The sequence below is a fragment of the Coturnix japonica genome, chromosome 3 (assembly GCF_054131305.1).
Source record: "Coturnix japonica strain WE chromosome 3, WE-NBRP24, whole genome shotgun sequence".
Lineage (NCBI taxonomy): Eukaryota > Metazoa > Chordata > Aves > Galliformes > Phasianidae > Coturnix > Coturnix japonica.
Window position 1 is genome coordinate 9,238,104 of NC_140665.1, and position 16,264 is coordinate 9,254,367.

The 16,264-nt window shown below is 40.9% G+C and overlaps 1 long non-coding RNA gene across 22 annotated transcripts in view; it reads right to left on the bottom strand.

Moving 5' to 3' along the window:
- LOC107310797 (uncharacterized) overlaps window positions 1-16,264 on the bottom strand; it is a 423,706-nt gene that overhangs the window by 38,852 nt on the left and 368,590 nt on the right. The gene's annotated exons all lie outside the window — the stretch shown is intronic.

Here is a 16,264-nt window from a genome sequence, read left to right on the forward strand (position 1 = left end):
GTCCCCCCCCCTCCCGCCACCCCTCTTCTTGTTTTTTTTTTTGTGTGTGTGTGAGAGACACTCAATATTCCCTATGTGCTGTTTGTCATTTTGTTTTGACCACATACTCAACAGAAAGAGAAATAAATAATCCTTTTCAATGCTTTCAGGGACACAAATGAATGCAATCAATGTTGTGTTCACTTTGTTATTATTTTGTGTAAGAGGTGACACAAAACCAGCAGAGCCAAAGCAGAATCAAGAAATACATATGCTTGCTTTCTGCCTTACATGCACGCTCACAAATACATGACACTTGCTAAGTGGCAGTGATGTACCGTGAGCATCTTGTATGTTTTATCTTTATGTATTTGTGCTGATTATTAAATTCAAGAGGTTAAAGAGTTTTCTGAGGAAAACAGAGGAAAATGGCTTTACTTTGATTTGCATGTTGAAAACACAAATGAGCCAACACTGTATGAAGAGCAATATTATCATGGCACTAACAAAAGAAGCTGCCAGGCTCTAAAGATGGGCAGCAGAATGCTCTTCTGCTTTTCAGGCTGTTCTTGGGGCAAAGCACAGACACAAGTGCATAAGCTGGTCTATATTAGTGCCATGCTTTCTTTCTTTTCATTGCAGAGCATCACTGCAGAAGATCACAATGACTTTGTGGCTATCAGTTTATGTATCAAAAACATTTGAAGGCCATGTTTCAACCCCATCAGTATCATATGCAATTTTTACTTGATGGCCTTTAGCAATCATGAATCATTCTACTTCTTTCTACATCTACTACAAGACATAGCAAATATTCTCCATGGCGTATAGAGAAAGAAAGATCTCAATACAGCATGCTTTGAGTTTGCTATTAATTGATCTCACTGACCACATGGGAAGGGCAGGGTAAATCTGAATAGTAGACATGGGGCTCATTTATGGAAAGACAGAATATTCACAGACAGAGAATTTGGTTAACTGCACAGATCGTTACATCAGAACTGCCTCACAGTAGGCTACTTGTGCTCAAAACATTTATTATTGGGTTCCGCTTCTGTTTGACTCTCCATCAGTTATTGGTGCCATTAAATATACTAGGAAGTAGAAGAAACATTCCTGTGTGTGTATACCAGCCTGTATCCTCACACACTGAGATCAAATCTACCCTAATTCCCACGAAATTATCTAAGCCTTTTGTTTGTCCCAACTATTTTATGCATGTGTGTATGTTTCCTGTATTCTCCTTCCTCCTTTCCTCAAAACAAGTCACTTCCATAGAGAAAACAGTTTCTCACTCGGAGCCACGTGAGCCTTCCTTTGCAGCACTGCTGCCCCACAAAGCCGGGAGCCATGGCCCAGAGGCACATTTGAATAGGGAATGGCTGCCCCCTTGAGTATATTCTCCAGTGCTCCCAGTCTGACACCAGACCTGACACGAAGGGTCTGCAGAAACTAGGGAAGCAAACATCATTAGCAGCAGCTCCTCATTGATCTCCAACAGCAAGAGCAGGACTCAGCTGCCCAGCCAACACCTGTAGCTGCAGTGGCACAGGACCATGGAGGCACACTGCTCTGTTCAGTCTGCAGCATGTCAGAATGAAGACATCCTGCTGTTTGAGACACTGCCAGTCTCCCTTTCTACTAAGAAGAAATAACTACTGTGTTGCCAGTAATACTGTGCATGCATTTTGCCTCTAATTCTAGGGCTGCCTCTCTCCTGGTTGATCTGAATCCTTGGGTGCCAAAAGACTGAAGTTTTCCCATTATCTTTTCCCATTATCTTAACATTGGTACCCCCAGTGGCTGGACAGAAATCCTGCTGAAGGGCACCTGATTGACACTGAATTGAAGCCTTGGAAGGCTTGCTATGAGATGGAAAGCCATCAGCAAAACAGTTCTGCAGTAGCAGACAGTGGGTTCTTCACTATTTCTGATGAATCTTAATAGTGCATTAAGACTGAGTGAAGACCAAATCCTATCAGTGCTCTCTTCCACACACCTGAAGAGTCTAATGCCCAGAAGAAGGATATTGGAGAAAATGTTAACTTGTGATTCTTCCACAGGCTTCGTAGGCTGAGAGTTTCAGATTCATAAGGACAAAGGCAGTTTTATGTACAGATGACTTCTGAAATCCTATTTTACAGTAAGCAGGCCTATCTCCTTAGATGCCTTTTAGTTTAGGCATCAATTGAAATTCACCATCACAGGGAAATAAAGCATCTCATCTCTTGCTTGTTTGAGTTATATCTGCAGAGGTAGGGTCTGCAGGGCTCAGCTCTGTCACCTGCTGAGCAACCCGCACAGTTCAAGTCCTCCATTCCTCCAGGTCCCCACTCCATTTCTCCTTACTTCGCAGTGGTAGAAGGTAGTGAGGGTTAGAGGACACTGTCTCTGAGAGGAAAAGATAAAGAACCTAAAAAGAAGATAAGATTTTCTATCTACCCTGAGGTGGAAGATGGGCAGAGGAGGGGTAGAATAAGAGGGAAAAGACAAGAGCTGGAGGAGAAAAATGAGACCCTGCCTAGTGTTTCATTAAACAAAACAACAACAAAAAAAATGCAATTGGTTTCAGAGAAAAGAAGAAAAAAAAAGAAAAAAAAGAACAATTTAATTTTGTAGGCAGAAAGCTTCTGGCTTCACTTCCTAGTGGAACAATTTGGTTTTATGAGAGGAGACTTTCCAAGCCAACCGTGACTGTACATATGGCACAGCTTGATACCTGCTCTCTGTATCCTGATGGCTCAGCTACTGAATTTGTCACATTCTTTTGCTATTCTGAGTTTTTCAAGAAATGCTGTACTGCTTCCTGCTCTTAGGAGTTATTTACAGCAAATTTATGAGTCTGCAAACTATTTGCCAAAAAAAAAGGAAAGCAAAAAATAAAAAATAAGTTATTAACTACAAATTATTTGTCAAGCTCCTGTTGGCAACTTTTCCAGACGTGGACCATCATCTTACCGCATTAAAACACCCAACATACTACCCATAAGCTCCCCTTCGGATCTCTCTAAAGTGCTGCAGGGATGACAATATCCACCCAGGCTGCAGGAATGTGAAGAAAGAGTGCAGCAAAGCAGCACCCAGGACCATAGTTTACCATCACCACTCCAGATCACCAATCTGCTAAGCAACTCCTGCTGTAATGACTGCATTACAGCTAGAAAAAAAGAGATGGGGATCAAGGGTCTTTTCCAGAGGTCATCACAGCAGTCATTTCATTCTGCTTCAGCACCTTTGTAAGGGTGGCTAATATAAAGATGTTAACAAAGATGATGATAGATAGTCAAAGGTTATTAGCAAAGGAAAACTCACTAATGTTGATGCCTTGACCAGAAAGCTGAGGCAGTCCCCACTGGGGAGCAATCTCCAAGACATGCTGCCTTGGTGGTGGTCAGCCCTTAAATGAGGTCTTAGAGGAGGTGAAGTCGAGCTCCACCCCTTCCAGGAGCACAGCTAGAAAGAGGAAAGGGGTAAAGCCAGGTTCAAGCTGTGATTTCCCATACAACCTTTCATAGGGCCTGTCCTCATCCTTGATTTCTGAGGGTCTAATTCAAAACAGCCTAATTCTAATAATGGTTAACATTAATGAGCTTTCTGGCACATTCTGAGTAGTGAGCTGCATCCATGCCTCTGTGCTTTGCTCTGCCACTCTGGGGTTCACAGGAAGAAAATGAGGAGGATTAGCCACAAGCCTCCTAACTGCTGCTTTGACAAGGACTGGCAGAGAACTTGGTTCAGCTCAGACCTGACTTCTGCCCTCATCTTAGAGCCTCAGCAATCTGGTCCAATGCTTGGAAGCACCAGGCTCATGTTTCCTGGTAGGACTTCAGTAGCCTCTATGTCTCATAGCTACAGAGGCCTCTAGCAGACCTACAGACATGCATCCTTCTGGCCAGGGGCTCACAGGATATTTGAGAAAGTGTCCTGACAGTGCTGAAATAATAAGCAGATTGCAAACTTGTGCCATTACCATACACAAACACTAGGGGCAATATATTTTGTCTGCCTTGCTGCATGACAAACAGCCAAACTGGAAGGGACTTCTGCTGAGATGAACCAATGAAACCCTTTATTTTATTATTTTATGTTTCCTATGTCCATGCGATTGGAATAAACAGTAAATTAGGTGTTATAGCACTGTAGTTTGGGTAGATGTGATGTTGTAGAAATGTAGCTTTAGTTTGTTGTAACATAATAGCAGCTTTGCTTTGTTGTGACAGTAGCAATAAAATAAAGTTACTGCAATGTATAATGCTGTAACCAACCAAAACTAGTCTAACAGACAACAAATCAAAGAGACCAATACCCACACAGCACTTTATGTACAAAAATATTGATCATCTGTGCTTGGACTCACCAGGTTAGAAAGATTCAATTTTTCAAGAGATCAAGTGATGGTGATGGGCTCTCTCCTCTGTTCTCTGAAGTGAGAGCCAAAACAGCCTTCCCTTCCCTTCCCTTCCCTTCCCTTCCCTTCCCTTCCCTTCCCTTCCCTTCCCTTCCCTTCCCTTCCCTTCCCTTCCCTTCCCTTCCCTTCCCTTCCCTTCCCTTCCCTTCCCTTCCCTTCCCTTCCCTTCCCTTCCCTACATTTGTAACAGCATTTCAACTTACTATTTCAAGTTAGTCACAGTTTATTCACATCTGAAAACCAGTGGAAGGTTGAGGCGGACAGGGGACTAAAGATGGATCTCTTATATAGTTATAGAAGGATTTCCATTTGTTAACAGCTCTGCCTATGAAGTATGCAATGACATTTTCCTACTGTGCTATTTTCATACCTCCTGAGATGCCAGGTTATAATGCAAAACATCTGAATCATTAAATTTATAGTTATTTAATAACCCATGTAAAATACATGGCCATGTTGCTTCTTTTAAAACATATGCACCTCATAAGAAAACAATTTCCTGCACTATATGGCATAGTCAGATGTCAGCAGTTACAGTCAGAAAGGGTTCCAACTTCTGTCTTCTGTGCATCCAAGACTCATGGTCCCAAATACCACCAGGCTACTGCAAACAGGCTCCTCTTTTGGAGTGAACCAATTAGCTTTAAATATAATGTCTATTATCTAAATATAGATATGAATGTGTAGCCAATGCAATGACAGCTAGAAGCTAGCAGTCATGCAGAGATGGAACATGAATCCAGGCCAGCAAAACATTACATGTATTTATCCTAACTGTGTGCCTTGTTTCTTTAGCCTTAGCACAACATGCATACTCAAGAACCTCCTAGGACTTGCTTAGGATCTAACACACTATTTATTTAACTGAGGCTCAGCTAAATTCCTATGACACTGAATAGACAGCTTCTAGCTTCTGTACTTGGAGATGCTTCTTTAATACTATTTTTACAAGGTCTCATGATAGACAGCTGCTAACACAGAACATGATGACAGTAAAATTTGCTGGAATGAGCAAGACTGAGCAGATAGAGGGTCAATTCTGTTTATAGACTTGCTGAAGCCTTTTGGTTGGCTAAAAGGCTGACAGACTACATTACAGCTAAAATTCCCATATTGATCATACTGTTTCTAAGCCTTGCCCTCACTGTGACAGGAGTGGCATAATTAGTTTTTCCTCGTTAAATATTTGTAGATCATACTTCTAGAGGTTACCTAACCTGGTCATTACCCTCCATAATCTCATGATCTGTTTAAATGCTAAAAGAGCTCTAGCAGCGCTATGCTGTTTCTGCCCACCTGGAACATCTCAATGGTGCATGTGCCAGCAATGGGTGCTGCCCATGCCACAGAAGGCTGAGGGGGCACCCAATGTAGGCTGTGAGCCTGACAACCCCTACAGCCCATCCCATGGCACAGGGAAAGCCACTGAGTTTGTGTGAGGTACTGCAGGGCAGGCTTCTGAGGATGAGTCTTGCAACAGCTCCTGATCAGTGGTGATGTGTTTATGATGCAAATCAAGGCCCTAATTCAGTAGGCACTTAAGCACATGCTGGAGTCTCATTGACTTAGGTGGAATCAAGTGAATGTTTAAATACTTCCCTGAACTGTACAAGAGAAAACAACAGAGGGGAGGGGGAAAAAGGAAAAAGAAAAAGAAAAAGAAAAAAAAAAAAAGGAAGAAAGATGACAATTTTTAGGGTAGAATGACTGAAGTTGTTTTAGAATTATGCCAGTGAAGATAAAAACAGGGAGGTTAAATCCACAAAACTGGAATTTCACAATGCAGCTTTAGAGGATACGTTCTACAAAAGTATTGTTTTGGAATCCTTTTCACCACATTGGTTTGTTCAAGGAAATAAAGTGCTCTCATAGCAAATAAAGGCTGAAGCAAATAAAGGCACTTGATATTTCTTTGGATTTTAAGAATCCCTTCTCCTTTGGTATTGCATAGAGATTTATAGACACAAGAAAGAGAAGTTGGATTTTTACGTGTGTACTCACTGTCATCTAATCACATTAATAACAGCTGTACAATGAGGCAAGTTGAATGAACCTCCAAATAGGGTTTATTTCAGATAAACTTTAAGGAGTGAGGTCTTCAGTAATTTCTTCCCCTGACAGGACTGGAGATACCATATTACTTGAGTGTTCCCCTCCCTTCTTTAAACCAAGAGGTGCTGAAGCATGTAAAACCCTGGTGAGAAAACACTAACTTTCAACTAACACCAACTGCAAAAAGGATGTGCTCAGCAGAGGTTTTGTTGATGGATGATTTTCACTAGACCTGCACTGCCTTGTTTCTCCCAAGCAGCAATGGCAGAACAAGTCTTACAGTCTATAAAGTGCACACAGGTTTTTGTTCAGGTTTTTGGTTTTGTTTCCTGTAATTCCACACTTTTTTTTCTCTTTTTACTCCCTCTTATACACTATCATTTCCTTTATTTTAGGAAGATCATATAAATAACCCTGTAGCTTCAACAGCATTTTCCTGCAGATCCAAGAACCTGTGGAATTTGATGGTGGCCCAAATCCAAAATGAATTCCAGATCAGCTTTACATCAGATAATTATTTCTGTGACTGGAAACACCAGTCTTTTGAATCTAATCTTGAATTTTGGGTTCAAAATCCAGTTTTAGGCTAAAACACAAATAAACGGTGGCTCCTGCCTGTGGAAAAATATGTAGGGGAAATCTCACATGTGTATGCTGCATAACTTGGAAAATACACCCACTTTATGGACACAACACACTCAAGAATCAACACGTATTTAAACCATGGTGAGGGCAGCTGTGCCAGAAAGCAGCCCTGCTTCTTATGTTGGTGTACAAAGATCTCACAGCAACTCCAACTGGATTTGGAGTTCAGTCCCACCAGCTCAGGTGCTGTTTGCCACTGTTCGTGCTGGTGATCATTAGAACTAGGCTTTCCAAATGACGTTCCTCCGCCATTCTTCACACAGGATGCTATTTTGTTGGTGGGTTTTTTTTTTTCCCCTTTTTTTTTCCTCACCAGAAAACAGAAGATACATGCGAATTCTTCACAATTAAAAAGATAATTACATTGTCAATGAAATAGATTTGTGCATAGTTTACTTTTGATACAGCACACTTATCGAAAGGATGTTCAATGCAGGAAGTGATTGATATAGTTTTGAGGAATTACAAGAACTTTTCCCACTGCCACCATATATTTTATATGAAATATTGAACCTGTTCAATAAGTGTAATAAACATAAACTGTGCCACTTACAATACTGTTCACTGGGTTAATGTAGGGTAATATTTTTATAAAATGCCACTTAGAAATAAGTGGTTGAATATCCTTCAAACTCAATGTGTTTAGACTGAATCAATCCAAACCATGAAATCAAATTCAGTGACTGCAATCAGTATTCTCCCTTCTAATTTCTTTCTTTCTTTCTTTCTTTCTTTCTTTCTTTCTTTCTTTCTTTCTTTCTTTCTTTCTTTCTTTCTTTCTTTCTTTCTTTCTTTCTTTCTTTCTTTCTTTCTTTCTTTCTTTCTTTCTTTCTTTCTTTCTTTCTTTCTTTCTTTCTTTCTTTCTTTCTTTCTTTCTTTCTTTCTTTCTTTCTTTCTTTCTTTCTTTCTTTCTTTCTTTCTTTCTTTCTTTCTTTCTTTCTTTCTTTCTTTCTTTCTTTCTTTCTTTCTTTCTTTCTTTCTTTCTTTCTTTCTTTCTTTCTTTCTTTCTTTCTTTCTTTCTTTCTTTCTTTCACCAGTCCTTCAGATTTCAGTAACAGACGATTCTCTCAGCCAGCTTTTCTCAGTTTTCTCTTTAGGTGATTTGACATCTGTAAGGTTCGGTACTGACTAATTTCCAAGTCCTGGGAGACAATTTCTTTGCAGTTGCTATTCATCAAAGCCCTAATGAATTCTGATGGAATTCTAGGGGATCTGTTTTCTGTCCTCTCTGCACAGGGACCAGACAACCGACCCTATGTATTTAAACCACATTAAGAGACTAAATGAATTTAATCAATATTACTCAAAAGAAACCTGAAGAGCCACATACTAAGTGCTGTGGATGCTATCCTCAGTGCTGTCATAAAGGTGATGATGCCACAAGCACAGCTGAGGGGGACTGAGCACACGCACGAGTAGACAAGCCAAAGGATGGACAGCTGAAAGCCCAAGTGATCAGGAAAAGTCCTCAGCTCAGCCCACGCTGAGGAGTAAGTTGTAAGGCGGAGACAAATTGTATTTTTGGAGGCTCTAGGGCAAGTACTGGCTCAAGTAACATGTCACATTCAAAACAGATTCCATATCTTTAGCTGGAAAAAACTAGGCACTCTACCATCTACTTCTTGCTTCAGAAACAAAGATTGGGTTTCACTTAGATTCTCAATCTACTTAAGCGACTTCTCAGAGGATTTGCATAGGGATTTGATCTCCACGTTTTGGGGAAACTTGCTTGGAAAGAAGGAATATAAAGGTAGTTCATAGAAGCCAGATGGGAAGGGCAAGAATCTGGCAAATATTCCTTTCCCACATTTCTTCTAAAACTCAAAATAAATCTGAATTTCTTTGACATATGAAAGAAGTCTGGCTATTTCTTCCCACATTATGTTTTCTTTTTGATCGCTTTTGCACAAGGTCTTAGAGGAAGCAGACACTAGTGCCAAAGTAAGGCAAGGAAGCAAGCTGTGCTGATAATCTCAGAACAGCCTCCCTTTTCTCAGGAGATACTCAGCCCAATTTCACTGCACAAGTAATACAGAGGGCAGGACTCACTGGTACATTCTGGTCATTCTGGCAACGTAAGGCAGCATAAAGCCCGCTCAACTGGCCAACACAACCAGATTTACAGCTGCTTTGTATCACTAGAGTGAAGCAAAGCTGCCAGAGCATACCAATGAACCTGACTCTGGTGGCTCTAGGAGCTCGGCATCGGTTTGCAAACTTATCAGCATTTGTGCAAATAAGACCTCCAAATTTTTGAGACTCAGTTATCACTGTAAAACGTCTGTGGAACAGACTTGTCATGGGACGCAGGATGATATCCAGCCTCAGAAGCAATTGGAGTTTTGATACTGGTAGTTTCATTACACCAAGGTATCTGGCCTCATAAAAAAGTTGTTTTTTCAAAGTGCCAGCATATCTTGGACTCTGTAAATCTGACAAAATAAACATAAGTGGTAACTTCTGGAACTTAACGGACAAATTTTTCTCACGTGTGAGAGGACTGCAAACGTCAGGGCATTTCACCACCAGTGAATCTTTAGTGGGAAGTAAATATGCCCCCCTTACTGACTCTCAGGTGATACCAAATTTGCTCACTTCTGACTCAGTAATTACCCACCAAAAATGTAGATCAAGTGGTCATCACCCAAATTAGTACCTGTCAAAGATTACTTTTGGAAAGGCTCTCAGCCAAGAAACAGGAAATGAGTTGCAAAACATTATTTCCCCCAAAAATACTGATTTCATCCCAAAAAAATGACATTATTAAAACTTGAAAATAGCAGCTTTAAGGTAGGAGCCTCCACTCCACAGGAAGACTCGAGGGCAGGAAAAGGAGCCCTGTGGGGAACTGAGTGTGGAGATAGGCTGGTGGCATGGGACTTGCCTTACCAGCAGCAGGGGAATGATGCAAGCTGCCATGTCTTTGCCCTGCTCTGCCCCTCCTGTCACATCAGGTGCATGAATCTTCTCCCCAGTGCTGTGACGAGCAGGTCCTTTCCAGGACGTGAATAGAAGGGTTTCCATCCTTCCCTGGGAGCTGACAGAGTATCTCCATGTCTCAATTTCCCACTCACAAAGTGAACATATTTCTGTCTGAGTAAGAGTTACTAGAGAATTGATTTCATCAGCTGGAAGAAAATAAAGCTTACAAAAGTTACAAGTGCTGCCTGTTGACAAAATCAAACCCCAGCCATTAAAGCCAAGTAAGAAAAACAAAGCAAGGGATGACCATTGTTTTCCATGTTCCAGCAACATTCAAATATGAAAAAGAGGTTATGAGGATAATAATAATCACTATATAATACGTGTTTCATCACCAAAGATGTTGCAATGGCAGCAGCACAGACATGTCAATGGTCCCTTGAAAGGTGGTGACCAACTGGCTGAAAGCAAGTTCAAATCATCGTGCTGGAAACAGGGTTATTTGTTTTGCTCCTTGAACCTCAGTGCAGACCATCAGTCTTATTGCAAGGGGACCTGTGGTATGTAACTGCTTACCCTGGCTGGGCAGCAGTTTTGTTTTTACAGCCATGGTTTAAAAAAAGAAGAAAAAGAAGTCTCTTTTCAGCAAGCTGTATAAATCATTCTCTCTCACCTCTCCCTTTTCTTTTTGGATATGGAATACGCTGAGTCAAATCTGCCAGTACCTGCATCTCTATTTCCAGAGACTAATCAAGTCTACTGCTCTGCAGTGGAGTTGACCTGCTTGTAGCCTTAGCAGCCCTGCAAAAGCTTTATTTAGAGCATCAGTGTTAGATGTCACTGGACATGTGGGGTCACAGTCATGCATTTGTCCCTGCACTCTGTGGGAGGGCTCTCAGCAGAACACTTGGAAATAGCAATGCTTTGAAAATAAATCCATGTGTTAAACAAAGACAGCCAAAGACAGAAACAAAAGGGTAGAAATAAATTGTTGATTGCCAGCTTGCTAAAAGGCTCACCATAAAGTGCTTCAGTAGTCAGTATTAGGACTGGTGTTGTTTAATATATTCATTAGCATTCTGCCAAAGAGAGGGGAAGGGGACAAAATTTGCACAGAGCGCAAAAATATTTAGGTTACTCATGATTACAAAAGATTAGAAAAACTAGACAGATGCGTAGCATGAAGACAGATGAAATTCACTGTTCATAAATGCAAGGTAATGCACATTTGAATGAATAATTTTCAATACTCATGCACAACGCTTGGTTGTAAATTAACTAGCCACTCGGGAGCAAGAGAAGGAGGAGAAAACGTGCCACTTTGGACAGCTCAATGAAAAAGCAAAACAAGTGGAAGCAGTGGTCAGAAAAAGTAAATACGCCATTGGACTGTATAAAGAACAAGACGGAAATTAATACTCAAATACTACGTCACTGAATAACTGGATATTGTATCCTGTCTGAAATGCTGTACTAAGCTACATTCAACTCATCTGTAAACAAAAACAAAAACCCAACACCATAAAGCTGAAATAGAAAGGGGCAACAAAAATGATTAGTGGCTGAAGGAAAGTCTGTGAAGACTGAGGCTGCCTACTTTACTGAAGAAAAATAAAGGAGGAGACATGGGAGAGCTAATGAAACTTATAGAGAAGATCAACAGCTTGTTCCTGGTTTCCTCTCGTTCTAATGCAACAACATGGAAAAACAACATATTCAAAAACCAATGTAGAAAATCCTATTTTATACAGTTCATAATTAACCTATGGAACTGATTGCCACATGATACCCTTCTGGCTAAGGACTTAATATGATATAAAATAGTTTAATTTAGATGCTTATGAGAATAATGAGAACATCCAAGCTAGGATTAAGATAAATATCTTAGAAAGGATGAAAACCCTAATTATTTGTGACAGAAATGAACCACGGGCTGCTGGAGGCTACACAGAAACATCCTATTTGGGAAGTAAAGAACATCTCCATCTCCCCTTGAGCAATTTGGTCCTGAGCATTCCCAAAGGTAGGATTTGGGGCTGCCCAGACTGACCGTCCTATCCCACCAGGCACATCATGAAAGACTGTTCTTTGCCCATCCCAAAGCTGCCATCTTTGCTGCCTTCACCAAGGCCAAGCTTTGTTTTCAGGAACAGTGCTGTCTGCCGTGGTGGCAGGGGAAAAGCTACTAGGTAGAAAAGATAAAAAAGGTACTGCTTTTCCCCTGAACAGGGACCAAATCTCTTGGGTTCATTTGTGAGACCCAATCTGGAACTTTCTCTAATGCTCATTCGGTTTAAAATACAGCCCACACAAGTACATACACATTTTTTCCCCATCTAAAGCAAACTGGTTAAGGAAATATCTGCAGTACAGAATGAAATCTGATTCAACGATTAATACATAAACAAGAATCTGACTGGTTCTTTTTTTGTGCTTATTGCCAAGATACAAGCTGGCACAACAGTTTTGTCTGATAGACAACCCTGGCCTGTGCTTGTCAACTAGCCAGTATAAAATAACATTAATGCTGTAAAATCTAAAATTAGGCCATAAAATATTTCAATCACGTGACACGCACCATGAGAAGATTTTAGAGTTCTCACTTGTTTACATAATTAGAACTGTTTATTTATTAAATTAAGGTATTGCTCTCACCTTTATTGCCACATCCCTCGTTCTCCTCTGCTGCAGTTCCTGCTTCTTGCATAGCCTAACATACCATAACTTTTCAAAGGCAATAGAGAAAGGAGCCCGCGACTCTGTGAGGATTCTCCTACTTCTGTGCAATTCTAATAAAAGGTATCAGAATTTCCACCCTTTCTCATAACCCTTCAAAAAAAATATCTGCAGAGGTGCAGCTCAAGTAAGGAAAAGAAAGCACAAGAGGGAAATGGCCTCAAAGACCTGACTTCAGGTGTATTTAATCCTTCTACTACCGGTTTAAAAGTATTAAGTAGCCATAGGCTGTCCCTGGGTAGAAAGACGGTTCAGTGACATCCCTTTTATAAATATGTAACTGCTCAGCCTCCTCCTAAACTCCGCATTGAAGTCTGCTGCTTTTTCAGATTAATTCAGTTTGAATACTGCTGACTGTCTGTCACCACAGTCATATGTCACTGGTAGCAGCTCAGAAAGCCTAACCCTTTCTCTAATGTCATTGCACACAATTCATTTTTAAATGTGGAGTAATAGTTTAGGAACACCAGTAGAGCAGTGGGGAGAAAGGCATTTTCAAGTGGAAGGGTGTGTGATGCAGTTCATTACATGGTATTAGATGAGCCAGGCATGTTTCCCTGAGAGAAGCACACATGGCGCAGGTAAGATTGCAGAAATATTGCTATAATAATGACTCAGGTTGTTAATAAGACCATGGTCATTTTCAACCAGACAGTAACGTGCTGCCAATAACACAACTTAAGTCATCCACCTCCCTCAAAGAGGGATGTGCTGCTGGGGACAACAGCACTGGTAGCCCTCCAGCACCAACCCAAAGACATTCTCAAATTTAGACTAATCTTTCCCAAAACTTCAGCTTTCTGCCTTTCTGATTTCATTCCAAGAACGATAATAAAGACACTCCTCTGTTTACAGCTCCACAAATAGTGCCTTGTTTTTTCTGAAACAATGCATCTCTGGGCTGCCTCTGTGATCGTTTATTTTATATCATCCTTAAGTTGCCATTTATTTACATTTCTCAAAACAGCTACCCCATGAAACAAATGGCCTGTTTTGTTAAGTCATGGTCAAGGATGTTTCCTTCAACTTATCACATCCAGAAATGCCACAGACAGATATGCTTTCAGGCTATTTGCTAGGAAAACTAACATAAGCTCCTTATCAGAAAATATTACATTTCCCTGAAAGGTGAATTGTTCTGTCAGTTTTTCAGGCCATGCAAAATTCCTTCTTTGCTCTGACAGGTCAATGAACAGAAGCTGATGGCACTCAGTGGTCGCCCAGAACATAAGCCAAAGCCCTCGGCCACACATGGCTGAGAGCAGCAATGTGGACATGCCAAGCCTTTTCCCTCTGTCACATCTAACCCCAGGGTTACATTCCAGGTTGAGGGCTTTTGACATTTGCTTGAGGATGGTTTGGGGCTTTTTTTTTTTCTGATCTTTTACCCCTCTTTCCTTCCCTGGGTGCACCCCCAAGCTCTGTCGCTGCAGTGCTGAGCAGCATGCATCAGCTGCCCCAGCTCACATCCCAGGAGCAGCAGCCAGGAGAACTGCTGCACAGAGGCAGCCAGGCTAGACATGGTTACACTCCATTCTCCCTGTGTTAAAACCAGATGATCTTAGGTATTTGTTGCAACTTATAAAGGCTGAAATGGCCTTAAGATCTGGCCTGCTACCTCTCCCCCACCCCAAGGAAGTGTCCATTAACGTACCCATCGTTTTCCTGCCAGCCTCTCCTGCAACTCCCTGCGACAAGAGCTGGCTATGGCCAAGAAGACAGCTACTAAAATCACATTGAAATGGTTCCTCATTTTCACATCTGGGGCTCAGGGGTATCAGCGTGCTTTTGGCTAGGTCACTAACAACAGGACAGAGGCAATGGTGCCATTTTGTTAAAACTTTTTTCCTTTTTTATAGCCCATTCTTACTTCAGGAGGGCGACAAACACCCTCTGTTCCACGTATAAATGTCCACTGCAAGATGGGAATTAAAGAGGCTAGTGTTTATAGCAGTGCTGCTATGTGATGCCAAAAATAAGTCTGATGTTTCTATTCAGGAATAGGAAATAACACTCTGAACAGGCAAGTCACTCCCCAGTGGACTTTCTTTGAATTTTCTCCAAAGGCTATTTCCTTTTCCTAAATGTGGGAAACACTTCCTGTCTGGGAATAAGCACAACCCGTGTGCTGAGAAGAAATTAATAAAACAAACAAAAAGAAAATAAACAAAAAGACCTTTGTTCTGGAAAGAAACGGCACTAGCCATGCTCAGGAAACACAACAAAACCCAGAGGATGAGAGAATAGGCAAATCCTAAATAGATTTCATTTAAGATGATTAAAAGTGCTTCCTTCACCATATATTTGGCAACAAGCAAAGTTGTGAGTCAGAGATATATCCCTTTCCTTTTAGCACTGTTGCTTGTAGCTCATGAATAAGTAAATGATTAAGAACGCTTCAGGTTTGGGTTTATCAGATACATTACCTGTCTCTTGTTTCAGTCATGCCTACAGTTCAGATCGGTGCCAAGGTTTTCTATGCCTTCAGCCCCAGGGAGCAGCAGGAGACCTGTCAGACCCCCCACTGCAGGCTGTGACCAACCCACATGGGTCACAGGTCCCCACCTCTATGGGAGACACTCCATATCCAGCTCCATGCCAGATTCAGCCAGGGCCCAGTTGGTATTTGTACCTGCAGGTATGGTGTAGCTGCTGTAATCGGGGAGAAATCTATGAAACCTGGACATATCCAACACCATTCAGAAAAGCTATCATACGTGGATGTATATCACAGGAGAAAAAAGAAAAATACATTTTTACAACATCTATAAAACTCTGATTGTAATAAATGTCTGCTTAATTAATACATCAGGACATAGAGCCATTTATTCTCTCCTCACTTGCTATCATTGTCCCCGTTCAGATTTAATAATGCAAAAAGGTTGCTCAGATGCCAAATGGTAAAAATAATAAAAATACATTCATCACAGATAGGAAAAGCAGAAATGCCTGGTGGCATGGCTAGCATGGAGAACACAGCCAAATTTCTTAACTGAAATCCAAACAACGTTTCACCCCAAAATCTTCAATACGTACAATGAAATATACGATACGATAAATAAAGTAGTCTGAAAAATGCATGCAGAGCAGGGAAACAGGTGCCCAGAATAACCATTATTACAATATGCACGCTGAAAGGGAGGGAGAAAGGGGCAGAGAGAAAGAGAGAGAGAGAGAGAGAGGAAAAAAAGCTTTCAAGACAGTTAAATTCATGAGGGCTACAGAGCCTCAAATTGAAATTATCTCACTCCACACTGATAAATAAAGTAGCTCTGGTACCTAAATCATGACACTAACTATACGTTTCGATTTTTTTAAGTAGTGATTAGGTGGATACTCAGGGGAACCTACTAGCCTTCATAGAGATAACAGACTCAACTTAATATCAACTTAAAAAGAGACTTGAATTCTAACCAATCTCATGTAATGAATTGAAATTCTATAGCTTTCAGAGGAAAAAAATAAAAAAAAAAAGATAAAAAAGCGATGTGGCTCCATTCTCTAACTTGCTGTCAGGAAATA